The 25,897-nt window shown below is 55.0% G+C and overlaps 1 protein-coding gene across 2 annotated transcripts in view; it reads left to right on the top strand.

The window, feature by feature from the left end:
• The first annotated feature begins 15,676 nt into the window (after positions 1-15,676).
• The window catches only part of PAQR5 (progestin and adipoQ receptor family member 5), a 61,145-nt gene continuing 50,924 nt past the window's right edge, over positions 15,677-25,897 (top strand). Inside the window, exon 1 of one of the 2 annotated variants that reach the window (XM_058665619.1) lies at positions 15,677-15,829. The gene's annotated coding sequence lies outside the window, so the exon portion shown is untranslated. The remainder of the gene's footprint in view (positions 15,830-25,897) is intronic. The other variant, XM_058665620.1, reaches the window with a different exon arrangement.

Genomic DNA, 25,897 nt, shown 5'->3' with positions numbered 1-25,897 from the left:
CTCTCGACCTCACCTCTACCCCGTGGCCGTACTCAGTGGGCTCACCTAGGGATGCAGACCCCACAGCCCCACTGCCCCACTGCCCCACTGCCCCACTGCCCCACTACCCTACTGCCCCACAGCCCCGCAGCCCCACTGCCCCGCAGCCCCACTACCCAGCTGCCCCACTGCCCCGCAGGCCCACTGCCCTACAACCCCACTGCCCCACAGCCCCACTGTCCCACTGCCCCACTACCCTGCAGCCCCACTGGCCCACTGCCCCCCGCCCCACAGCCCCAGCCCTCTCCTGCATTCGCTGAGTGGAGTCTGTGTGGCACCTGCCGGAGCTGACCCTTAATCCCCTGAATGACAGTACCCAGGCAGAGCCTCCACAGCACGCTGGACTTTCCTTCCACTCCACTTGACATTAAGTTTCAAAGTCACATTCCAGCACCTGCCAGCCACTGGCTGTCTTCCCCCAGGAGCTTTGAACAAGCTCCCTGAGTGGAGATATGAGTGGAGGGCAGTTTAGTGCGTGCAGACACACACACACACACACACACACAGAGTGCATGGTTACAGAGCACTCTGCTGTCTGCAAGTGGTGCTGTTCATTGTAAACATGGCAGCCCCTGGCTCCTTTGCTCACAAAGCAGTGGACTGGGGAGAGGGTGCACATGTTTTGTTCTTCACTATAACAACCCATCTTCCGTGCAGATTTTCAAGTGAAGAGTCTGGATTGATGAGCTCCTAAAGCAGCTTTGTACATTACATTGGTCCGAGTCCTTTGGTCATGTATTTTATCCACACAGTGGACCTCCCCTTTGGATGGAAGAGCAGAAGCTCCTAGACGAGGCACCCATCGGGAGTCAGGTGAACAGGCACCACACGGGCAGCACCATCCGGGCTCCATCCCCAACCCGCAGAGCGGGAATCGGTCTTTGTCCAGTGTCCCTCGGTCCCCGGGGTGCACGTCAGAGGTTCAGCAGCACTTCCCCTGTGTGGTGTCTCAAGCCTAGGAGTCACCTGGACATGGCTGAGCCCCGTCACTGCCCCCCAACCCGGACCTCTGCTCTCTTCTGTTCTCCCTGCAGCCCCACCCCAGCTGATTGTAACAGGTGCCCAGGTGGAGTGGTAGCTAGTGCCTTGTGTCCCTGTTGGGATGCAGAGGGCCAAACTCAAGCATTGCCTGGGGTGAAGGGAGGGAAGAGAGGGAAGCGGGCCCTGGCTTCCAGCCCCTCATGCCCTGCAGTGGGCACAGTGCTCATTTGCGCTTCTGCTGTACCTGGGTGCCTTGTTCCTGGTCCCTAAGGTGCTCTGTGCCAGTTTCCTACTTCTCAAGGAAACCTCTGAAACGAAGGCTCTGTCTCCACCATCAGACTAGGACTGGATCCTATCAGAATAAGAGTGCCCACTGCCACTTCTCACTTCCGTATCTTCCCCCAAATGAGCCTGTTCCCAGAATACTCCGTCTAGGTGTGTGCTCAGCTGAGGATGTTAGGTCTCAGTCAGGGTGAGCCCCAGACCCTGGAAACCCACAGCCCCACCCAGCAAACTCTGGGGTGGAGGCTGTAGGGGGTGGAGAGGGGTAGGGCAATCACCACCTTGCTGGACGGGCAAGGGAGACCTGCATGGGACCATGCCAGCCTGGCCCAAGGGCCTCCCTGGCTGACGCCCACCCACCTGCTGGGCTGTACTCAGAGGCAGCCCTAGCAGAAGACATCACTAAGTGAAGGCGTCCTCTAGGCCTGGGTTACTCCCTTCGCAGGCAGGGGGCCAGCCCTCCACTGACAACCGCAGCATCCAACTGCAGTCTCAGCAGATGCCACAGAGCTAGGCCCCAGCACCGGGCCGGCTGCCTGCAGGGGCGAAGGGGGATGCTCTGGGGAGATGCTCAGAGACTCTGAGCTTCATCCCAGGCTCTGGAAATATGTACACATACAGACACCCAAGCCTTCAGAAAGGTGGCTGGAAAAGCACTGAAAATGAAGAACAGCATGGCACAGAGTGGTTGAAATGAGCCCTTCAAAATGAGCTCAAAAGTCACACACTTAGCAGATAGATCAAACCAAATAAATACATATTTAGGTGAGAGTCAACTCCCAGACAGCTCGCCTGGGCAGCTCCCCTCCAGCTGGTAACCGGGGGCACCTCCTGTCCCCCTGCCCCACTCGTTCCCACAGGAGCAGGGCCTGCGTCTTCTCCCTGACAGCCTGTCACTGGACAAGAATTCTCTAGATTCTCTGCCTCCATGTTGCTGCTCAGCTCCCTGGCTCCCGTAGACACATCTGACAGCCCCACGCCCACAGCCTGTCCCATCCCTCGCCCCTTGCAGGTACCACCCCAGCGGGGTACTGGACTGCTGTGTGTTCTCTGGGTCTCTGACTCGGTTGTCATGGCCACTTCCTGTCCTGGTGGTTCTGCAGGGAGCTGGTTTGTGTGGAGTGGGGAATTTGGCAACGTCCAGAGGCGTATCGCATGGTCACAACTTGGAGCGAGGGGATGTTACTATATCTAGTGGGGAGAAGCCAGACACTGCTAAACTGGCACGACACACAGGACAGCACCACCTCAGAGAACTACCCCACCTCAAGGCCATTGGCGCCCTGAGCTGGCCCTGGAGGGACTCCCTGCCGGCTGAGACACAGGCTGAGCATGCAGTGGGCATGCAACACGAGCGGCTGGATGGGGGTTACTGTCAGAGAAGACCCCATGCCTGCTGCCTCTGATTGGCTCACAGCTGAGAGTGCAGACCCGGACCTGCAGAGGAGCAGCCCAGGTGGGGAAAAGGGGACAGGAAGAGCCTGAGCCTAGACCCTTGTCCGGGCACCTTCCATGCCAGGACGCAGAGAATGCCCACCCTGCCCCACCCGCGGGGTCAGCCCCACGGTCAGCCCCACCTTCCTGCTTCCTGCTTCCCTGTGCCCTGGGGACAGTAAGCACAGATCCTGAGGCCCGCAACAGTGTTTGCGGACTTTCAAATGTGTTTCATTTCAATTTCTTTTCAGATCAGAAGGAAAGAAAAAAGAATATGAGAGCAATATACATCACAGCCTGGATCCTCCTGCTTTCATATATCTGTGCGGAGGGAGCAGTGCAAGTGTGTCGCCTTGACATCCAGGCCTCTGGACCCCTGGGGGCAGCGCCCAGCAAGGCCGGGCTCTTGGCTTCCCAGGAGAAATGCCATTGCCCCCAGCAGAGCCCCTGGTGGCCAGCTGTAACTCACAAGGACTCCGACATTGATGGATTTTCCTTGGGAAAGGGTTTTCCGGAATGGACTGCATTAAGTCAATTTAATTCCTTGATCAATTTTCTATGAAACTCAGCTAAGCTATTTCCGATCCTTTCACTCCTTCATTTCCGATTGAGTGAAACTAGTTTCATTAGGATGAAATTCTTTGCCATTTAAGTTTTATCCCAGAAATTTAGTTCATAGATCAAATTTTTGTCAATATCGAGTTTACCCAGTGATAGCTTCTACCACTTTTGAGGATATTTTTTTTCTTGTGGACTTTTTTTTTTCTCTACTGCCTCTGTCTTAGGGTATCAAATTTTGCTCAAGATTTCCTCCAGGATGTTTGATTCTTTCATGAATCCCAGTAGGTAACAACCTACCCAATGGAGCCTCTGGGTTTTGATGTACATGGGAGGAAAGAGTTCAAAACACGCCAACTCCTTTTCAGGCTTACATCACAAAATGGCAACCGCGTTCCCCGGATGCAGGGTTAGCGGGCGGGGGGGGGGGGGGGGGGGGCGCGGCAGAGGGCGGAGTTGCTGAGCGCCTACCTGGAGCTTCCGGGGGTGGGGATGAGAGCAGGACAAAGTGGCTCTTTCTGTGCAGTTTCATGCCATGCGTCCCTCGACCCCCTTGGATCAGTTGTGAGCAAGGAAGAGGGGTCTTGAGCCATAAAATACACCTGCCTGGAGTGCCACCGAACCCAGCTGGCTGAGCCAGGGCTGCTGACAGGGCAGGGGAAGCCCCTGGACCTGGGGTGTCGCAGGGAGGGGAGCGCAGGGAGAGGAGTTGCAGTTTGTCCACCCTTGACAGCTGGGCACGCTGCCTCCCCTGTTTCCCAACAGTACTGGGGAGAAGGGGAGAATTCTTTTTATATTTATCTTTAAAGATTTATTTAATTTTGTAGAAAGGCGGATTTACAGAGAGAGGAGAGAGAGATCTTCTATCTGCTGGTTCACTCCCCAAGTGGCTATGGCCAGAGCTGAGCTGATCGGGAGCCAGGAGCTTCTTCTGGATCTCACAGGTTGCTGGATGGGAAGTGGAGCAACTAGTACCCATAAGGGATCCCGGCGGGGTAGGGGGGTGGAGGGATGCCAGGCAAGGATTTAGCCACTAGACTGTTATCCCAGGCCCCTTGAAAGGGAGTGTGACACAGAGGGACAGAGAGAGGAAAGGATGGAAAGACAGAAAGATCTTCCATACACTGGTTTACTTCTCAAGTGGTTACAGGGCCGGTCCAGGACAAAGCCAGGAGCCTGGTACTCTGTCTAGATTTTCCCCCGGGGGAAGGGGGGTGTCCAAGCACTTGGGCCACCCTCCCCTGCCTTCCAAGGTGCCTTACAGGGAGCTAGATCGGAGGCTGAGCAGCTGGGATTAGAACTGGCCCTCACGTGGGATGCTGGCACCTCAAGGCCACTCCCTCAGGATGGTTTTAGACTGCTGTCTGAGACGTCTTCTTGTTCCAGACCCAGTGAGTTCGCTGCCATGCCTCATTGCCTCTCAAAAGCAGGGGAGGAGCAGTGTGCATTGCGCCTTCCTGTAAGGAGCTGGTGCAAACACTCCTAACCCCGCTGGAGCCCGTGGCAAAAATATAGAGCCCTTCTCCTGGCCACCCACATGTCTCAGGACTCAACCCAGCAGTTCATCTTCTGTGAAATGCCCTGTTAGTCCTTGGCTGCATCTGCACTTCCCACATTCCCATATCACTCATTGCAGCCTTACAACAATTAAAAGGGAAACAACCGAGGGGTCCACCCACCCACAGGGCAGTGCGTGAGATGGCTCCGGGGGCATCCTAGTCAGCCCCAAATGAAGCCATGGACCCCTGTGCCTGGGACAATGGCGCAGAAGTGCAGGCACAGGGAGGCAAACATCATGGAATGTCCCTTGCAGGCTCTCAAAATGACTGACCCACACCGCCCCCCTCCGCCCCCCACGAGGCCTGGGGTGTGGATGGCAGGGTATCAGGGGCTGCGATATTGAAGAGACTTGGCAAGATCTTGGTTGAAGAACACTAAATCTCACTAAATCTCCGACAGGCAGTGTCTAAGACCACCTGAACAGCAAGAGCAATTCAAAAGGGTGCAGGAAAGCAGAATTAAAAGTATGCATCCTGGCCTCGGTGCGATAGCATAGCCTAGTGGCTAAAGTCCTCACCTTGAATGCAACGGGATCCCATATAGGTGCTGGTTCTAATCCCGGCTGCCCTGCCTCGCACCCAGCTCCCTGCCTGTGGCCTGGGAAAGTGATGGAGGATGGCCCAAAGCCTTGGAATCCTGCACCCACATGGAAAACCCGAAATTGCTCCAGGCTCCTGGCTTTGGATCAGCTCAGTTCTAACCACTGCAGCCACTTGGGAAGTGAGTCATTGGGTGGAAGATCTTCCTGTCTTTCTCTCCTCCTCTCCGTATATCTGCCTTTCCAATAAAAATAAATAAATAAATAATAATAATAATAATAATAAATAGTATGCATGTCTTTTGTGCAAGACCTTGTGCTTCACAATGCCTGGAAGAGATAAGTTATAAAACAGTTATACATGGAGTTCTGAACTTTTTTTTTCAGTATCAAGACAAATTATCTTTTAATTTTATTTTCCGTGAATCTTTACAAATAGCCTCATCTTTTTCAAAACATGTTGTTGTGGTGTAAGATACATGCATACAATTTTATCTGTCATTGTGCAAAATTAAGTTTTAAAAATATATAAATAATGAAAAGCTATGTATCGGGGGCTGGGATTGTGCCACTGCCCATGACACTGGCACCCTTATGAGCAAGGGTTCCAGCCTCAGCTGCTCCACTTCCCATCCAGCTCCCTGCTTATAGCCTGGGAAAGCAGTCAAGGACGGCCCAAGTGCCTGGGCCCCTGCACCCACCTGGGACAACCAGAAGTGCCTGGCATCTGGCTTCAGGCTAGGCCAGGCCCAGTTACTGCCATTTGAGTGCAAGGCCACAAGATGGGAGATTCAACTCTCTCTCTCTATCTATATCTTTGCCTTTCAAATAAATAAATCTTTTAAAAATAATAAAAACTGTTATTCACTCTCACAAGCTCTCTGGAAAGGTTTGTTCCCTCCTCCTTTGACAAATATACCTTCCTAATGCAAAATTGAAAAGTCATTTGTTCGTGTGATGGAGCGCTGGTTGTTGTGACTGCAAGTTAGTGGAGCATCCTTGGTGACTGCAGTTCCTAGGTATCTCTGCCATGGTGTTAGTCCCTCAACAGTCCTTCGAAACCAGCGACTGCGGCTGAGAGATGTTTAATCCTTAGGTTACAATGATTACCACTTACCAAAAATGTAAAAGCTCCTGAATTTTGACTTTTTTTTTGTATTTAAAATACACACCAAAAAAAAAAAAAAAAAGTCATCCGCTATGGCTTTTGTTCCTGATATGCAAACCTGAGCAAGGTTTGCTATAACACAACTGTATTTCACCTCTCTCTCTCTTTCTACCCCCTGCCCCCCCCCCAATGAATTCTATTTCCTAAATATAGAATTTTCTTTTAAAAAGAAAAAGTCCACCTTGTCGGCCCAGCTATTTCAGTAGTACCATGCAAAGTCATTTCTACTGAAACTAACTCTTTTTTTTTTTAAGATATATTCCTTTTCATTTGAATGGTAAATTTACAGAGAGAAGGAGAGACAGAGAAAGATCTTCCATCTTTACTCTGCAAATGGCCACAGCAGCCGAGGCTGAGCTGAACCGAAGCCAGGAGCTGGGAGCTTCATCCAGGTCTCCCACATGGGTGCAGGGTCCCAAGGCTTTGGGCCGTCCTTGACTGCTTTCCCAGGCCACAAGCAGGAAGCTGGAAGGGAAGAGGAGCAGCCAGGACATGAAGTGGTGCCCAGACAATGTCAGCGTTAGCAGGCAGAGGGTCAGCCTGTTGAGCTGCAGCGCCAGCCCCCTTACTTTGTTTCTTAAAGCAGAATGCTAAGCGCATCCCGCAGGTAAAGCCCGTGCTGGCCGAGCGCTGGCCTGGGATGCTGTTCTTTGAGAAGTGTGTGCCCACAGCTGGTTTCCTTGGCTTTATCTCCACTCCTGTGGGTGGCTGTTTCGTCCCTTTTGTCTATTCCCCATAATTACACCGCTGTGTTGGGAGCCTGCAGGCAAAATCTGTGCATGTTTGTTGGCAGCTTTAAACATTCTAAGCGTATTCCCATTCCAAGATTTGCTAGTTCCTGTCAGCCTCTTTCCCTGCTCTGAGCTCCACTCTCACAGTCATTGTTTCCGTAGTGGCCGTGACAAGCCAGGGGATGAGACAATAAAATTGACCGACCCACAGTACAGCATTGGGATATATATTTATTATAAAAATAGAAATGAAATGGCCAGAAAGTTATAAGTAATAAATATAAAAAATACATTAACCTGAGATTCTCAACTTTTAGGTACCGGAAGTGAACCTGGCTAAATACTGTCTTAAAAATCAAACCACGTGGATCACAGCGCGCAGGGCACCCTGATTTTCTCTTTGCTGAGGGGCAGTAACTGCTGACCCTCATCAAGGGGTCGCTCTTCCAACAGCCCATGAACTGGGTAGGGAAACGCCCAGTGCTCGCCGCAGCGTCGCTGACCAGCAAGGCGGTGGCACCAGGCTTGGACCCAGCTTGTCGGCTGCCCTCCTGGGAGAGGCGCTCAAGTGGACGGCTCCTGCCTGGTTCGGGCAGGTGGGCGGCTCCAAAGCCAGGATTTGCACGCCCAAGCCTCGCTCAGCAGCGACTTTTGGTTCCTTCTGACCCTGCAGCCTGGGGTTCCAGCAGCCCTACTGGACGCGCCCCGGGAACTGCACTCCAGAGGCGGCCGGAGTCCGCAGTGGGCGCCTCCGGAGCCCCGAGCCGCAGGCAACACCTGCAGAGCAGTGAGGACCTCCCGGTGACACAGACTAGCCAGGGGCAGCTCGGGGAGCCTCTCGCCGCACCCCTCTAATACACACCCTCGCACGCGTTCCCCAGCGGAGGGGACACAGCGCCCGGGACACTCACGGGGGAGTGGCCGTCCCTCCAGCCGTGACCCTAACTCCGACACCCGCCCCTGTGCTTGTGGAGTCTTCAGATTTCTGCCGCCAGTCACACCTCCGGGGCTCTCGCAAGGATGCTGCGAGATTTGCGCCGTCGCCAGGGGCTTCAGGGAGGAGAGCGGGAAGCTGGGGAGCTGGGAGGAGAATGGACACGCTCCCGGGGTGAGTCTGGCTGTGGACAGCAGCGGTCTCCAGAACCCAGCCTTGACTGCTTCTTGCCAAATGCTGGGGCCCCGGCCAGAAGGGAGCCCCTGAGGTTAGGTGTCACCTCTGCAGCAGGGAAGCCTCTTGAGAATTTTACGGCCCCTCCACAAGTTCCAGGTGGAGTTCAACATCTGTGTTCTCATGGCATCTCCGGTCAGGTCCCAGAACCTTGGGGTCCCAATGTACACACTATACCGCTGTCTCTGACCTGTGAGCTTGAAGTGGTTACTGGTGCCACCTGTGCCCGCTGGGTTCTTGCTCCCGCGAAGAGGGAAATCGGATGTGGATGCTGAGAGTGGCCAGTGAGGCAGGGGCTCTGGCCTGACAGGCTTGAGCATGAATTCCAACTTAGATCCTCCATGGCCCTGGTCCTTTGTGGGATTTGCAGATCAGAGGTAGAAGGGTCTTGGCGCCCTTGGGCCAGAAGACATCCAGCATATGGGTGAAAAAGCCTGGGAATTCCCTGCTTCTGTTTCTCCACCTGGGAGCAGGGATGTGCTTGGCAGGTGAGTGGGCAGGACGTGGCAGGGTGGGGTGCGTGTGCAGGTGACAGGAAGGGGCTGTGATGGGCGCGGGTGTGAGCCCAAAGGAGGGCTTCTGTCCTCAGGGTAGAATGTTGCGATAAGGGCGTTAATAAGGATGGTAATACTCTGTAATTAGGGGAGACGCGGGGGGGGGGGTGGCTTGCATGCTCACCCCACCTGCGTTATCTTCTGCCTCCTCCGCAGGCAGCTCCTTATCCCCATGCTGAAATGCTTAGCAGGGTTTTCATGAACGTCCACCAGCAAGTTTCTGAGGAACAAACATGCTTTCAGCAGCTGCCCAGGGCAGTGGCGGCTCTCCTGGGAGGTCAGGATATATGAGAGAAAGACCTGCTGCCCTCAAAGGGATTCTTCAGGATGAGGGTCAGAAACCACACCTAAAGTAGTTGTTGCAGTGTTTGTGAGGAGGAAGTCATGACCAGCAGCGCAGGCAGCAACTGACATGAACTTGACCCTTTAAAAGAAACTATTTTTATTTGAAAGACAGATTGTAACAAAAAAGTGAGGGAGAAGGGGGGAAAAGGAGGGAAAAAGGGAGAGAGAAAGAGAGAGAGAGATGGAGAGAGGGAGAATTTCCCATCCACTGGTTCACTCCCAAAATGGCCGCAATGGCTAAAGCTGGACCAGTCTGAAGCCAGGAGCCAGGAACTTCTTCCAGGTCTCCCACGTGTGTGCAGGGGCCTAAGGACTTGGATCATCTTCCGCTGCTTTCCCAGGCACATCAGTGAGGAGCTGGATTAGAAGTGGAGCAGCTGGGACTTGAGCTGGCACCAATATGGGGTGCTGGTATTACAGGCAGAAGTTTAACTTACTGTACCCCAGTGCCGGCCCCATGACCTTTAATTCATGCAATGACCTCTTTTAGGAGCTTAATGTTAGAACAGCTGACAAAGTCTGTGGTCTCTCCTGGTTTGATATACAAAAGGATGTCAAAAAAATTCACGGACAGACAGAATTAGAGGATACATTTATTTATTTGCATGCAAAATCAGAGATTTTGTGTCTGCTGACTGACTTGTAACATCCCCAGAATAGCTAGGACTGGGCCAGAGTAAAGCTGGTAGTCTAAATTTCCATTCAGGTCTCCCGCAGGGTCAGAGGGGCAGGCATGCAAAGCCCTGCTGGGAGCTGGAGTGGGGAGTTGGGACTGCAGCGCAAACCCAGACACCCTGATACATGCTGCAGGTATCTGACACAGCAGCTGTGCCCAGTGCTGGCCCCCATACATTTAATTTTTGTCCCTTCTGGTGACCGAGTCAAACCTGTGGCCGTGGAGTTGAGAGCACAGCCTGGAGCTGACTGGAGTGAGTCCCATGGTCATGGCCTCGACTCCCCCATCTGTGAAGCTGGGTGGTGCCAGATGCATGGTTGGGAGCACAAGTTGAGATGTGGTGCCCATCACACCCTGGGTGCCTGGCCCTCCGGTTCTAAACTGACTTCCAGGCTGTGAGCTGACTGGGGACAGCGCAGGGCCAAGGGCAACTCGAGGCAGCTGTGCACGGCCCTTCCGTCCCCGCTTTCTCAGCTCCTGGCCTGGGTGTGACAGAGAACACGGCGTGGCTTCCTCCAGTCCTTCCTGAGAGCAGAACTTCAAAGCGTCTGCACCCAGACTCTCACAGAGCCGCAGGCCTGGCGCCAGCCCCTGCCCTGCTGAGCTCGGCATCCTGTCCCTGCACTATTTCTAGAAGTCTCTATGTCCATCCAGCCTGCTGCCGAGGAAGCTCGGGGTATCACCCGTCACCTCTGCCCTCCCCCACCCCTGTGCAAAAACCAGAAGCAGCGGAGAGAAGACAAGGGGCTTGCTTGAGACCACCTGAGTCCCTATCCCAGCCCCACCTGCACCAACTGATCTGTGGGACTTCCATGCCCTTCCTACCCCTCGGTGTGTCCCCTTCTGGCCGCACAGATAGTATTGATAGGGAATCAAATAATATCCCAAGAATTGGGCTCCCTGGAAGTCCTATGCCAACATGCCTCCCCTTTCCTCTTGCTGGTCCCGAGGGCGCAGCCATTGAGCTAAGAGGATGGGCAGGGGCAACCTGGGGGGATGGCCAAGAGGACTGCAGCAGGGTTGGGAGACATCTGTGTGCAGTGTTCTCTCCTGCTGCTGCTGCTCCGGGCTGCATTATTGTCAATCTGAAGCTCACAGCTCCTCATTCTCTAAGGCAGACTGCAGACAGCCCGTGGCAGTGCAACATAGGCTCGGCACACCTTAAACAGAGGGCTCATCATCATAATTATGATTGCATATGCACCTTAAATATCCATCACACAAACAATATTGCAACACCAGATACAAGAGAAATGGCATCCCCAGACCTCTGAAATGCAAATTTGGCTCTTTGATTCCGTCCTGTTGCCCTCCAGCCCTCGTACCTGCACACAGAAGGCTGGGTTCCCAGCTGGGCTCCTGTCCAATGCCGTTTTGCACTCACTCCATATCATCAGGACTTTTCCATGTTGCAATAGAGTCTTCCCAATTAGCTTTTAAGACGGGCATGCTGTGGCTTCTGTGGGTCGGAGTGCTGGGCTGGTAGCATGCTTTGAGTTTCCGGTAATTAGGTATAATGACCAAACCGAGTGCAAACACCTTTTGGAATTCTTTTAAGGATTCTTTCCTCAGTCTGCACTGTCAAGGGCGCGACTGCTGGATGATGAGGGATGAGTAACTTGAAAGGGAGTCAAATGCAGGCTTTGCTGGGGGCTTGCAGGGAGCTGGCACCTGTGACCTGAGGCTGGCCTGGGGTCAGGAATGGGTCTTTGGGTTCCCCAGGGGTAGTTAAGGGTTTTCCTGTAGCCATGAGAGAGAGGCAGTGGGTTCAGGCTGAGGGCAGACAGCCATGGTTGTTGTTTAGAAGGGGGTTCAGCCTATTGCAGTGTGCATGCGCCTGGAGGGTTGGAGGTGGGAGGTGGAAAGATGAGAAACCCAGAGAGGTAGCAAGTAACGTGTAACTGACAGGTGTAGCAGGAGCAGGAAGTGCTACTCTGGTCCCTGCTGGGACCTGCCCTGTGTTCTGGAGTGGTCAGAGAACAGACCACGTGTCCTGTGTGTACGTCAGGGTCCATGGATGCTTGCTGTGTGCCAGGTCCACTCTGAAGATAAGAGGATGGAGAAGCAGAGACAGGTCCCAAGTGGGAGCGCCCTGTGTAGGGCTGCTGCCTGCCCTGTCATGTCCCTCTGCTCCTTTCTGCCAAGGGAGCTCATCCTGCCTGCCCCGCCACCTGGCAGCTGGGAAGGCTTGGGTCAGCAGCGCAATGCCAACACAGTAGGCAGGGTGGCTGTGTCAGGTCCGAGGCCACCAGGCAAACCCCAGCCTCAGCTGAGTCATCTGCAAGGTGGGTTGCTAAGCCCTGCTCTGGTGGCTGCAATGCAGGGGAGACCCGAGGAGGGAGTGGGGTGGGTGGGACAGGGTGGGACTGGCTGGGGGAGGGTGGAGGACAGGTGGGAGGTACGTCAACCTTGGGTGTTGATCCCTGACACCCTTCCAGCTGTTGGACATGTCTCCTTGAACAAGTACAAAGAGTGCAGAGTGCCCAGGACTGCCCAGATCCAAGGGTGGCGAGGCACCCTGTACAGACAAAGGAAGGGGTGGGCGGCTTCCAGTCCCATACATTGGAGTGAAACTGTGCTCCTACAGCAGGTGCGCTGGGATGCTGGGTCACTCTGTGAAGGGGTCAGGGAGACTCAGTCATCACGGGCAGGTCCTCCTGCCCACTGCCTTGACCTGCCGTGACCACTGAGGTCACTGATGGTCCACTGAGGTCCATCCCCCAACTGCCATGAAGAGACTCCAGTGTTCACTGTAACATGGGTCAGGTGAATGCCCTTGCAAAGAAAAAAAAATTAACTCTCTTAGTATTCTGTGGTCCCAACAACCCTGGAAAGGAAGATTCTCACTCCCCACAGCATAGATAATGAAGTTGAGGGTGAGAGAGGAACCAGCGTGGGCAGGGCCACACGCATGCATGTCACTTGGCTCTGGGGCGTCTCCTGAGATGTACTGGCTGCCTTCCTGGCATGCCACCTGCTGTCTTGTCGGGCAGTTTGGGGCCTGTGTCTCTCCAGGAAGGTCCCATAGCACAAGCTTTCCAGCAGGCAAGCACTTACACGCTTCCCCATTCTACAGTTCTCGCCTGGCTTTCTGGCTGTGTGTCAATCCCTCCTTCTAGATCTCGCCTGGGACTTCTGCTCCCTCTCTTTCTGTCCAGAGTCCCCACTGCTGTTCCCAGCTCTGCTCCGCTTCCTTGCAGCAAGGCTTATCCCAGTCTGTCCCAAGTTCAAGTCCCCCTGAGCTGCACAGGGGTCCCACGTCCAGCAGACCCAGAAGTCCTGGATCCAAACTGCAGCTCTTCCATGAACTTCCTGCAGCTGTCTGGCCTGCACTTCCCTGCTCTGTGGCAGTCTACTTCCCCTCTTTGGAGCAGAGGGATCAGAGCTGGTGTGGTGGCACAGTAGCCCAAGCCTCTGCCTGCAGCATCAGCATCCCATGTGGGAGCTGGTTTGAGTCCTGACTGCTCCACTTTTGATCCAGCTCTCTGCTTACGGCCTAGGAGAGCAAGCAGAGGATGGCCCAAAGCCTTAGGACCCTACACCCACGTGGGAAACCCAGAAGAAGTTCCTGTCTCTTGGCTTCAGATTGGTCCAGCTGTGGCCTTTGTGACCACTTGGGGAGCAAGTCTGAAGACGGAAGATGTCTCTCAATTCTTTCAAGAAAGACAGATAAAACTTACATAACAGCAACTACAAAGAAATGGAGAGTGGTCTAAATTCTGCCCCCTAGCGGCCGGCACTGGGAGTTAAAATACAGCTTTCCTTATCAGTATCCCATAGGAATCCCTCAGATGAGAGCTGGCTGCTCTGCCTCCACTCCAGCTGCCCTCTAATGTGTCTGGGAAAATGGCAGAAGAGGGCCCAGGTTTTGGGGGCCCCTGCCACTCCTATGGGAGAACCAGATGGAATTTCTGGCTCCTGGCTTTGCCTGGCCCAGCCCTGGCCATTGAGGCCATTTGGGGAGTGAACCAGCAGATGGAAGATCTCTCTCTCTGCCCATCATCCTACTGTTCAAATGAACGCACACATCCTACTTCCCTTTCCCCTGCTCGGATGTCTATGGGACGGCCTCTCTACCGCATGCCTTTCTTCAGGCTTTTCCACTCCCTGAGAGCAGGGGTGGGTGTGAAACCTGCTAGCTGGGGCTCTGGTTAGACTAGCTGGTGAACTTATCTGCCGGTAATCTGCTGACCACCTCACTGAGCTGTGAGCCTCCTGGCTTCCCTCCTGTAGTTTTCCTGAGGTGTATACAATGCCTGCAGTAACAGGCACTGAGCATGCGTGTCTGTCGGGCTAGGTGTGTGTGTGTGTGTGTGTGTGTGTGTGTGTGTGTGTGTGTACAGGTGTGCGCATGCGCCACCACTTCTGCATGGCAACCACAACGCCAGTGCCTGACTTTGTCTTGCCTCCTCCACCATCTTGCACATCAAACCACAGTTGTCCCAAAGGCATGTCCGTCATGCTTTCCGCCTTTAAGTAAGATGTCATATCTAATGTCTCGCTGAATCTCCCAACAACCCTGGGACCAGCAACATCCATTTTGCCCAGGCCCAGCAGCCTGTCCAGGGCTCTGAACCTAGACCCACCGCCACTGTCCTAGTCACGGGCGTCAAGCCCCATTCTGCAGCAGATCCCTCCCTGCCTGGCTGGTGGCCTCGACTGCTTGTCCTTTACCAACTGAGGTCTGAGGACAACACACTGTTGCACACATACACTTGGGCTGCCAGGTGCATAACCATAGAAAGGACCGAACAGAACCGAGTGCCTTGTGCCACCATATAAGACCCAAACAGGGCCCTCAGGACACCAGCTCCCATCCACACCCCACCACCCAGAGACTTATGCCCCTCACCCCCCAGGCTTCTGTACTCCATTCCAGCGTTCCTGCTCCTGTCTGTACCCTACACACCCACAAGGTGAGGGTGCAGCAGCAGGGGCTCGAAGAGGAAGGAGGGCAGGAAGGAGTCCCCCCACCTTCCGGCCTCTGCCTGAGCCTCTGGTCCAGGGGGTGGATGTTCCAGACTTCTGGTCAGTTGGCTGGGGGCAAAGGCACGGGCAGGAAGTGGCTGCAGCCTACTTCTTCAGCACCTGGGAGGAGCCAGGGAGGGCCGGTTCCTGCAGTCCCGTGTTGTTGCTTTGTTTCTTATCTCTCATCACCCGCTGTGTCCACCCGGTGGCACAGCCCTGGCCCAGCACCTTCCAGCCCTGAGTCTGCGATTCAGGAAACGGAGCCCTTGCGGGGAGGGGCGAGCCAGCCAGGGACCCGGAGGGAGTGCGTGGTGTGTGTGTTGCGGTGGGGGGGGGGCTCTGGCACAGCCCCCTCTTCCCCAACACATGTCTTTTCCCATTCCCCAGGCTGCACCCACGAAGTTTATGGCGACGGCTCTGCGCTCATGGAGGCCTCCAGCCTCCCATACCGTCCCCACACCCAGGACCGAGGTGAGCGTGAGCGAGGGGGATGGAGGTTCGGGGACTGATGGGATAGGAGACTAAGCATACCCGGACTGTCTCTGGGAGCTCGGCTGCGGTTACCCCTCAGGCTGCAAGGATGAGGGCGAGCCCTTGGAGGTCACCGAGTCCGGGGTCAGGCGCAGGCCGCGGCAGGGAGGGGTCCCTGGCCCTCGGCTCCTCCCCCGGGGCCGTCCCGCCCAGCGCTGGGAGGCGCGTCTGACCGGCCAGGCCAGGTGCAGTGCCCACGAACCAGGGTTGCCGCGGCAAGGAGCCCTGCCCCTCCGCCAGCCTGCCTGCGCCGCCCGCGCCCTGGCTGCAGGAAGCCGCGGACCTTCGGAACCCAGGTAACCGACGCCGGCACTCCCCGTCAGTGCTGCTCACAGGTCCCCAGCAGCACGCGGCCCGGGCGCCTCCCTGTCCATGCTCATCTTCTCCGCTGTCTTCGCGGTGGCCCCGGGGAATCCCGGCGGCTTCCGCCAAAGCGCGCGTCTCGGAAAAGTTTGCGCCTCAGCTGTGGCAATGCACCGAGCGGCGGTGGCACGCGGGAGCCGGGCGAGGGTAGGGCGGCCGTGCCCGAGCAGAGGGCTCCCCTGAGGGAATCGATTGGCTCTGGCCTTTCCCTCTCTTTCACTCTCTTCGGGGCAGTGTGACCCCTTTCCCACCGCCCACCCCCTCCCCCGAAACCCCGGCTCTCCATCTCCCTGGGATGGGAACTGCGCAGCTGGCGGTTCCTTCTGGGATGTTTACATGTTTTACATGGGATGTTTCCCGCCTCCTCCGGCCCCCAGGCTCGACAGCGCGCGCGTCAGGAGGCCGCCCAGTGCGCACCCGGCGCCTAGGCGGGATGGAAGCCGTGCCCCGCCACCGGGAGCTTCGGACTCGGATTGTGTCCTGAGCCTCTCACTGGCAGCGGCCAAAGCTGGACTAAGTGCCTACCGCCTCGCCTGCCCCAGGAGACTCAGGCCCCAGTTAGATAAGTCCAGGAGGTGGAGAGGAGAATGCCACAACCCGTGACGCCTGGTGATGGAGACAGAGTGGGCTTGCTCAACTTCCCACTTCAGCGCGGGAAGGGGCAAAAACGTCGCTGGCAGAGATTGAGGACAGGGATGGGTAGCCACCCTTGGTGGGTCTCAGAGGAGCTGACCCGGTTTGGATGCACCTGTCAGTGAACATGGGGTAGGAAACAAGAAAGAGGCTAGAGATTTGAAGGACTTGGCTAAAGAAAGCTGTGGCTTTTTCTGCACTGTGGAGTGCTGGCCTTGGATCACAGCCTTCTAGGAGCAGTAGTGGCCTCTAGATTCTTCTTCTTTTTCTTTTTAATCGGAAAGGCAGATATACAGAAAGGAGGAGAGATAGAGAGGAAGATCTTCCATCCCATGGTTCACCCCCCCCCCCAAGTGGCCGCAAAGGCAGAAGCTGGGCCGATCAGGAGCCAGGGGCTTTCTCCGGGTCTCCCACATGGGTGCAGGGTCCCAAGGCTTTGGGCCGTCCTCCACTGCTTTGCCAGGCTACAAGCAGGGAGCTAGATGGGTTGTGGGGCCACCGGGTTTAGAACCGACACCCATATGGGATCCCAGCGCATTCAAGATGAGGGCTGTAGCCGCTAGGCCATTTTGCTGGACCCAGCCTCTAGATTCCTGATGCTCCTGGTCTGGGTAGGGGTCCACTGCTTGGCCCCGTTTCTATGAGTATCTGAAACAGGGTCTGAACAGGAGCTAGCCCTCTAGGCAGGAGGGAAAACTGTCGGTGGGCCTCTTAGCTCTCTGCCAGCTCTGGGAGCCTCAGGAAAGAGGGCAGGTGTGCCAGCCCTGGGAATGGACCCTACCAGAATAGGGAGGGCTGATGTAGAACAGCGGTCACCCCTTGGTGGCCACTTGGAAGGTGGTAGTGGACAGGAGCCGGCATGCTCGCTCCCTTCACTGCAGTCCTTGACACACAGCCCCTCTCGGGGTCACTTGGGTGCACCCCTAATCCTGTGTGCTTTTCCCAAAGGATGCAAGGCTTGAGCTGGCTCCCCCCATTCACTGGTCAGGCCTGGGAGAGGTGGAAGGAATGGGGTGAAATGCCCTGATGGTTGCCCTGGGTTGGCAGCAGAGAGAGAGAGCCTGTCCCTTCTCCCTGGCCTTCGTGTCCATCCCCGGATCTTATGTGAAAACTTCAGAGGTCATCGCCTCCCATTGTGCGGCAACCAGGCCTTGCTCTCCCACTCTGTGTTATGGGGACTGTGGGATCTACATGATTTTCTGGGTCCATGCTGAGTAAGCTGCAGAACAAACAGTGAGAGACTGTGGTTTGCGTGTGTGTTAGGTCCTCTGAGCAGTGGCCCTGCACCCTGAGCAAGTCTCACTCTGAGAGCACAGTTTGCCCTGAGCACACGTAGTGGGTCAGCAGGAAGTTGTCATGGATCAGGAGTCATCTCCAGTGCAAGAGAAATCACCCAGAGGCGTGAGGAATGGGGAGCTTAGGGCTCTTCTTGCCTGCCGTCATCACCACTGCAGATTCCAGCAAGAGGGTGGGAGGGGCTGGAGAGCCCCTCTCCTCCCCCCAGGAGGAGATGGGGTCAAGGGTCCATCTTTTCCAAGAACATTCGCAGAGCACAGAATCAGAAGTCAAGCAGGGGTTCTGGCGCAGTGGCCTAGTGGCTAAAGTCCTTGCCTTGAACGCCCAGGATTCCATATGGGCACCGGTCCTAATCCCGACAGCTCCACTTCCCATCCAGCTCCCTGCTTGTGGCCTGGGAAAGCCTTGGAACCCTGCACCCACGTGGGCGACCCGGAAGAAATTCCTGGCTCCTGGCACTTCGGATCGGCACAGCACCGGCTGTTGGCGGTCACAGGACTTGAACTATGCACAGCAGTATGGGATGCTGGCGCTGTGAGTTGCTCCTTAACCCCTTGTGCCACAGCACTGCCCCCCAATGATACATTAATCTTAGCCTCGTTTTTCATGCACTTTTGCATGCCCTGGCTTCCCCCACTTTTGCTTTCAGTGAGCACAAGTGGAAGCTGAGGCCCAGAGGCCAGAAGTGTTTTGGCGGCAGAGCTGGAGCATCTCTTGATGGGGCTGGAGATGGTTCACAGCTGCGTCCTGCATTAGGTTCCTGGGGATTGGAGGGCACTTAGGCACACCTTGGCCCATTGCTGGCTGAGGTCCCCTGGGGGGAGGCATTCTGGGGGAGGGGCTTGCTCCTGGACTGATCACATGGTGACCGCATGGGGGCAGGCAGTTGGAGGGTCCTGGGTGGGGCAGTGAGTCCCACTAGATCTCTGTCCTCAAAAGGCACCTCATTGGGCCACTCTCAGAGTCACCCGGCGTCCATGCTGGCCTGCTAGAAGCCCCCAGGGTACTGAATGAGGGCCACGCTGCTGGCAGCCCTGGTGAATGGGTGCACACCCAGATGGCAGGGCATAGGGTAGCAAGCTTGTCTGCAGTGCTGGGGAAGGCTTGGCAGCAGGCTGCGGGTCCCTGCCTGGACCACAACAGTCTGCTCCCTCTGAGAGCTGCACCTGGGTAGCCCAGTGAGAACCTTGCCAGCTGTGACTTTCACCAATGGCCTCCTTTTTTTTTTTTTTTTTAGATTTATTTTATAGGATTGCATGATAGCCCAACTGGCTAAATCCTCACCTTGTAAGCACTGCCAGAATCCCATATAGGTGCCAGTTCATGTCCCGGCTGCCCCACTTGCCATGGCACAAAACCTTGGGACCCTGTACCCGTGTGGGAGACCCAGAAGAAGTTCCTGCCTTCAGGTCGGTTCAGCTTCGGTCATTGCGGCCATCTGGGGAGTGAATCAGCAGATGGAAGATCTTTCTCCCTATCTCTCCTTTTTTTCTGTAAATCTGCCGTTCCAGTTTTATTTGTTTGAAGGGCAGAGATATACAGAAAGAGAGAGAGATCTTCCATCTGCTGGTTTACTCTTCAAGTGGCTAAAATGGCCAGGGTTGGGCTAGACCAAAGCCAGGAGCCAGATGCCTGCTTTGGGCCTCCCACCTGGATGCAGGGCTCTAAGCACTCGAGCCATCCTCCGCTGCTTTCCTAGGCATTTTAGCAGGGAACTGTATCAGAAGTGGAGCAGCCGGGACTTGAACCGGCCCCATAAGGGATGCTGGCAGTGGCTTTACTGGCTATGCCACTGTGTCGCCACCCTCCAACCCTACTGTTGACCCCAGCAGCCCTTTCTTTTCTTTTTAAATTTTTCTTTCTTTTATTTTCTTTTCTTTCTTCTCTTTCTTTCTTTCTTTCTTTCTTTCTTTCTTTCTTTCTTTCTTTCTTTCTTTCTCTTCCTTCCTTCCTTCCTTCCTTCCTTCCTTCCTTCCTTCCTTCCTTCTTTTCTTTTAATATTGTTTATAGAGTTGAATGGGATGCATGCCATGTGGGCCTCTGATTAGGGTGTGGAAGTTCAGATATGGAGGAATATGGGTTAATGTTTGTTTTGTTTTTTTTTCTCTCCTGTGCCTGTTGCAGAGAAGGGGCAGGGGGCTGCTCCTTGCTGTCAAACTGCATCAGCACCAGGGATGGGGGACAACAGTTGTTTCTGCTACCAGTGTGGTTTGCCAGGGCAGGAGCTGGAGTGCACCTGAGCTTTCAGGGTGTAGGAGGGACTCCAGGAAGCTGGGCCTTGAAGGCTGGGCCTTGAAGGATGTATAGGAGTTGTCCCATGTTGGAGGGGGACAGGGAGGATGTGGGTAGTGACACCTGCCTGAAATGGCATCTGTATGGTGCCATTGTAAGCCTCTCTCATCTCTGCCTCCAGCCATCCTGCGAGGCTCCCTTCTCCCGAGGGGGCAGGGCAGGCCTTGGCCTGAGAAATAGCATTCCTGCCTGTCCCCCCCTCGCACCTTCTGTTTATCACCGTCACTGCTGCTCGTTGGGTGGCTTCCAGGCACAGAGGATGGAAAAGTACGCCCGTTGCGACATCTGCGACATCGTGTGAGTCAGTTGGTCGTAAATTGTAGGGCCGCCCTATCGACTCCAATGCCCCAGAGTCTGGCCCACGTTGGGGAGCTTGTTGCTGGCTCCTTGGGCAGGAGGGTGAAGGTGGCTCCAAGTGCTGTTTGGAAATTAAGCAGGATGGCAGCAAGGAGCCCGTGGGTGTCGGAGACACAGTCAGGATGAGAGCAGGCACCCAGAGAGGTACCCTGAGGAGCACTTCTTGCCCACGCCCTGGTCTCCAAACCGTGTTGTACCTTGTGTGTTTCTGCCCCATTTTTTACCTTGACGTCAGGCCGGGTTCACCCGCAGACGCTCCAGATGCTGGGAACTTGAGGGCTGAGTTCTGAGCCACAGGCAAGGGCATCTTCTGATGACCTTCTGCTGCAATGATCTGGACGTCCTGTCGCCAAGGTGACCTTGGCCAGATCCTCTGGAGCCTGCCAGAGGCACAGTCATCATTGCAGCTGGATCCTGGGGTCCCACCAGCTTGCCAGCCACAGATTGGTGGCTGTCCTCCCTCCTGGGAGCCACAGGCAGGTGTGGCCCTAACTCCGACGTGGACCTTGTCGCTTCTGTCTGAAAAAGGCAGCGGGCATTTGGTGGGGTGCATCGGGTTCAGGACTGTTGGCAGTTTGGATGGAGGATTCATTTGGGGACAGGGGGTCTGAGCCCTGCACAACCCTCAGTGGTGACTTTGGCCTTACCCACTGGGTGGGTGGTGTAGTATCATCCCTGAGGACAGTCTCTGGGGAATCTTGTGACAGTTACCGGGGAGGAGGGTTCGTCCTGGGCCTGTGGATGTCACTGGGTGAGACGGATTACCAGGCAGGGGCCAGCCTGAGGCTTCTTGCTGAAAGCCAAGGCCAAGTTCTCTTTGCCTTCTGACTTTGAGTTATGTAAGAAAGTGGAGGCGGGGTGGCAGGCCTGTGGCCTTGCAGCTCGAGGCAGCCTGGTGACTAATCAACTACCAGTGCCTTGAGGACTTGGGTAGCCCCCACTTTCCCTCCCCGCCCACCCCGTCTGCTGTCGGGGTTGGGACACAGGAAGCTAATCCGCCCTCCGCCGGGTGTGTGCGCCAGCACCTCTTGGCTGCCCTGACCTGCCCTTAGTTGATTTTGTTTATTCCTCCCCAGTGAGCTGTTTATTAACTTCCTCATGGTGGAAGCCCCTTCCGACCTTGTCACTTAATGGAAGGTCAGATTGGCCTCCTGGTGAGTGGGGGTGGGTGGCAGGGTTTGCCACACGGTCTGGCTTACTCACTGTTGGAATCCTCTTTGAGGAAGCTGCTCTAGTGAGCCTGGGGCATGGGAGGAAGACCCGCACAGCTGCAGGAGGGATGACTGGGTGCTACAGTGCTGAGAGGGCTTGTGGGGTGTAGCCTGCCTTGCCCAGGGGTGCAGCAGGGAGTACTGGTGCAAGCTGGAGTCCAGGGGCGTGATGTGGTCTGCAGGAGCTTTGCCAGAGGAAGAGGTGGGTTTTCTGTCTTCTTGCTATTGTAGTAAAATACATGATCTGTAAAACATGCCGTCTCACCCATATGTGAATATCCATCCAGTGTGTCGTCACTGGGAGCACTCCCCCTGGAGCTCACCTGCCACTGCTACCCGGCTATTTGGCGTGCCTGGCGTGTTCCAGCTGGACCTCTAGGCACAACCAACAGTGATCCCTGCTGCCCCTCCTGGGCCCTGGGAGCGCCACTCCTTGCCAGTGAACCAGTCACAGCTGATGTTACTGTGCGCAGTGCTCTCCCCCAGGACACTCATTACAGGAGGGCCACAGTCGCTTCCTTCTGCAGGCTGGGTAGCATTCCTTCCTGCCAGCAAGCCCACCCTGTCTGCCCGTCTGTCCATCGGAGGGCACCTGGGCGACCTCCACCCTGGGTGACAGAGAGCAATGCTGCCGTGTACCTGGGTGCACAAACGACACCTTGAGTCACTGCTTTCTGAGTCCTTCCTGCATTGGTCCAGAAGTGGAATTCAGATTTTTGTTTTAATTCATAGTCTTTATTTGAAAGGCAGATAGAGACAGAGGAAGAGACAAAGAGATCTTCCATCCACTGGTTCATGCCTCATATGGCCACAACAGGCAGGACTGAACCAAGCCAAATCTAGGAGTCAGGAACTCTATCCTGGTCCCCTTTACATGGGTGGCAGGGACACAAGGACTTGGGCCACAAGCTCCCTGCTTGTGGCCTGGAAAGGCAGTTGAGGATGGCCCAAGGCCTTGGGATCTAGCATCCACGTGGGATACCTGGAGGAAGTTCCTGGCTCCTAGCTTTGGATTGTCGCAGCTCCAGCCATTGTGGTCACTTGGGGAGTGAATCATTGAACAGAAGATCTTCCTCTCTCTGTATTTGACTTTGCAATTAAATAAATAAATAAATAAATAAATAATAAATCTGCCATAAAATAGTTGACATAATCACAGATTGACTTTTGATGTTAAACCTCACTATTAATATTTATTTATTTTTATTGAAAAGGCAGATTTACAGAGAGGAGAGATAAAGAACTTCTATCTGCTAGTTCACTCCCCAAATGGCTGCAACGGCTGAAGCTAAGCCGATCTGAAACCAGGAGCTTCTTCTGGGTCTCTCAGGCAGGTGCAGGGTCCCAAGACCCCTGAATCAGGTTTTGACCAACGTGTTAAGGCTGCACAGAACTGGCCACCACAGCCTAGCCCAGGCCAGGTGCTGGTCAGGGGGTGAAGACATCTATGAGATGGTGCAAGGGCCCAGGGTGGCAGAGGCCTGCGTGGGGCTGGCCCTGCTCAGAGCAGCTCCCTCCCTGCCCTGCCCTGGGTGTGTCCTGTCTAGCTGCATGAGTTCATGGCCAAGTTTGAGATCTCCCGGCTTGGCTCGGAGCTGGACGCTGAGGGAGGAGGGAAACCGATCAACATGACCCAGTGACTTTCATTCATCTTTGGCCCCGAAAAGCTCAGGGACTGGAACTCAGCCATCCTTCTGTATAGTTAAATATTTGATCATGATAGGGAGTGTGCGGGAGGAATGGACTGTGTTGTGGGAGTGACTCATGGGGTGTGGCTGGGTCTACCTACAGCAGCCATTTTCAGCCTTGGCACTCCTGATGTCTTAGGCCAGGAAGCTCTGTGCCATGGGGGCAGGTCCTGAGCGTGGGAGGATGCTGGTGTCAGCCCTGGCCTCTGCCCAGCCCCCTTTCCCATGGTGTGACAGCATTGTCACCTGGGCCCTAGGGACAGATAAGACCTGTCACTCTAGGGGCTGGGAAAGGCTTCTTTGAAGGAATGATATGGATCTGCATTCTAAGAGGCGAGGATGAATGGATCAAGGCAAAATGGGAGCGCAGAGAGGAGGAGGAAGGGATTCAGCAGGTGCATGGGGTAGAGAGGATGCTGGTGAGGAAGCTGGTACAGTCCAGCAGTTGGGCCGTGGTGGAGGAGACTCCGGAGGGAACAGCTAAGGTTTGGATGGCTGGGAGGCTTTGGATGTAAGAGTGACCGGGAAATTTCCAGATGTGAAATAGGAAACACCCGAAGCCAGCAGGCCTGCAGTTTCGGTGTCTGGGGCCAAGATGCTGGGAGACACCCGGCTGGGGTCCTGAGCATCCAGGAGGGTGCTGGTTGGAGGTGTGTGTTTGAGAGTTGCCTGTGTACAGGTGCTGAGTGATGCCAGTTTGGTGGTGAGTAGAGAGGTAGTGAGAGAAGGGAAGAGAGGGGTCAAGGAGGGAAGAGGAGAATGCATCAGTAGGAGTGAGGGGAGGTGAGGGAGTGGGCGTTTCGTGTGGTGCACGAGGTACCTGAACCCCACATCAGAGTGCCTGAGTTCCAGTCCCAGCTCCAGCTTCGAGGCCAGCTTTCTGGTCATACACGCCCCAGGAGGCAGCAGTGGTGGCTTATATGACAGGTTCCTGCCACCCGTGTGGGGGACCCGCTGGCTTTGGCCCACCCTGCCCTGGCCATTGCAGGTGCCTGGGGAACCAGCGGCTGGGAGCTGCCTGTGGCTCTGCCTTCCACATAAGGAAGTACAAGAGAAGGAAGGAGAGTGGCTTGGAGAGGGCTTTATCTGTTGCATCTTTCTCGGTTTGCAACTCCCTCGCTTGACGTTTATAGAGAGCAAATGTGCATGGCTGAGAATTCAAAACTCCGATCTCCCTGTGCCGCCTGCGCGCCCCACCCATCTCCTTGACTTGATGAGCTGAATTCCTCCCTCCTTGAAAAAAACTGATCTGGTTTCATGCCCATGTGATTCTCTCTCTCTGATTATTAGAGCTGTATTTTCATTTTATCTAAACGGCAGAGAGAGATCTTGCATCTGCTGATTCACTTCCCAAATGCCCCTAACATCTGGGGCCGAATCAAATCAGCCGTGAGGGACTCAGCCCAGACATTGCATGTGAATGGCAGGGACTCGTGGGATGAGAGCCATCCCCTGCCGCCCCCAGGTGGGCATCACTGGACGCTGGATCAGACACAGGGAAGCTGGGTATGCGGCTTAACCCCCATGCCAAACACCTACCCTTAGTGAGTTTCTCTTGTTTTTTAAATTTATCTTTCTTTTAAAGATTCATTTATTTTTATTTGAAAACGCAGAGTTACAAAGAGAGAAGGAAAGAGAGAGATCTTCCACGAACTTGTTCACTCTAAGTGACCTCAATGGTCAGAGCTGAGCCGATCTAAAACCAGGAACTAGGAACTTCTTCTGGGTCTCCCAAGGCAGGGTCCGAAGGCCTTGGGCCGTCCTCTATTGCTTTCCCAGGTCACAAGCAGGGAGCTGGTGGCAGAGAAGGTGGCTTAATATGCTACCCTACGGTGCCGGCCCCTGTGTGGATACCATGTAATGTATCTAACAAGTCTGACTTGTGAGCTTGGAGGCTGCTCCTAGTCACTTGTCACCTTGTGCTTTGGTCGTTTTACAGATGCGGCTGGGTACCCAGGGTACTTCAGAAAACTCATGGGAAGATGGGATGAAAAGGACCTGGCGCAATGGCTCAGCTGGCTAATTCTCTCCCTTGGAACTCTGGAATCCCGTATGGGCACCTGTTCTTGTCCTGGCTTCTCCACTTCCCATCCAGCTCCCTGCTTGTGAGAGCAGCAGAAGATGAACTGAGTCTTTGGGACACTGTTGCATGGGAGACTCAGAAGAGACTCCTGGCTTTGAATCTGCTCAGTTCTGGTTGTTTTTGCCACTTGGGGAATGAACCAGTGGATGGAAAATCTCTCCTCTCTCTGCAAATCTGCCTTTCCAATCAAAATAAATAAATCTTGGAAAAGCGAACTCTAACTGGTGCAGAATAAGTGAAATCCCTGCCAAGTTTTTCCCTAAGATGAGCTTTCCCAGATCCCTTGTGTGGGGGACACCATCCCACAGGTGGCATTGGTGGTCCTAAGAAACGTGCACTTGGCTTTTGGAAGACAGTGGCCCCATCAGTAATGTTGTGTTTATCCGGGCTCCCAACAGCTGCTAATCAGGACCATGGAAACCAGTTCTTTAGCTTGCTGTT

The sequence above is a fragment of the Ochotona princeps genome, chromosome 6 (assembly GCF_030435755.1).
Source record: "Ochotona princeps isolate mOchPri1 chromosome 6, mOchPri1.hap1, whole genome shotgun sequence".
Classification (NCBI taxonomy): Eukaryota; Metazoa; Chordata; class Mammalia; order Lagomorpha; family Ochotonidae; genus Ochotona; species Ochotona princeps.
This window is presented reverse-complemented; position numbering and strand designations above follow the sequence as displayed.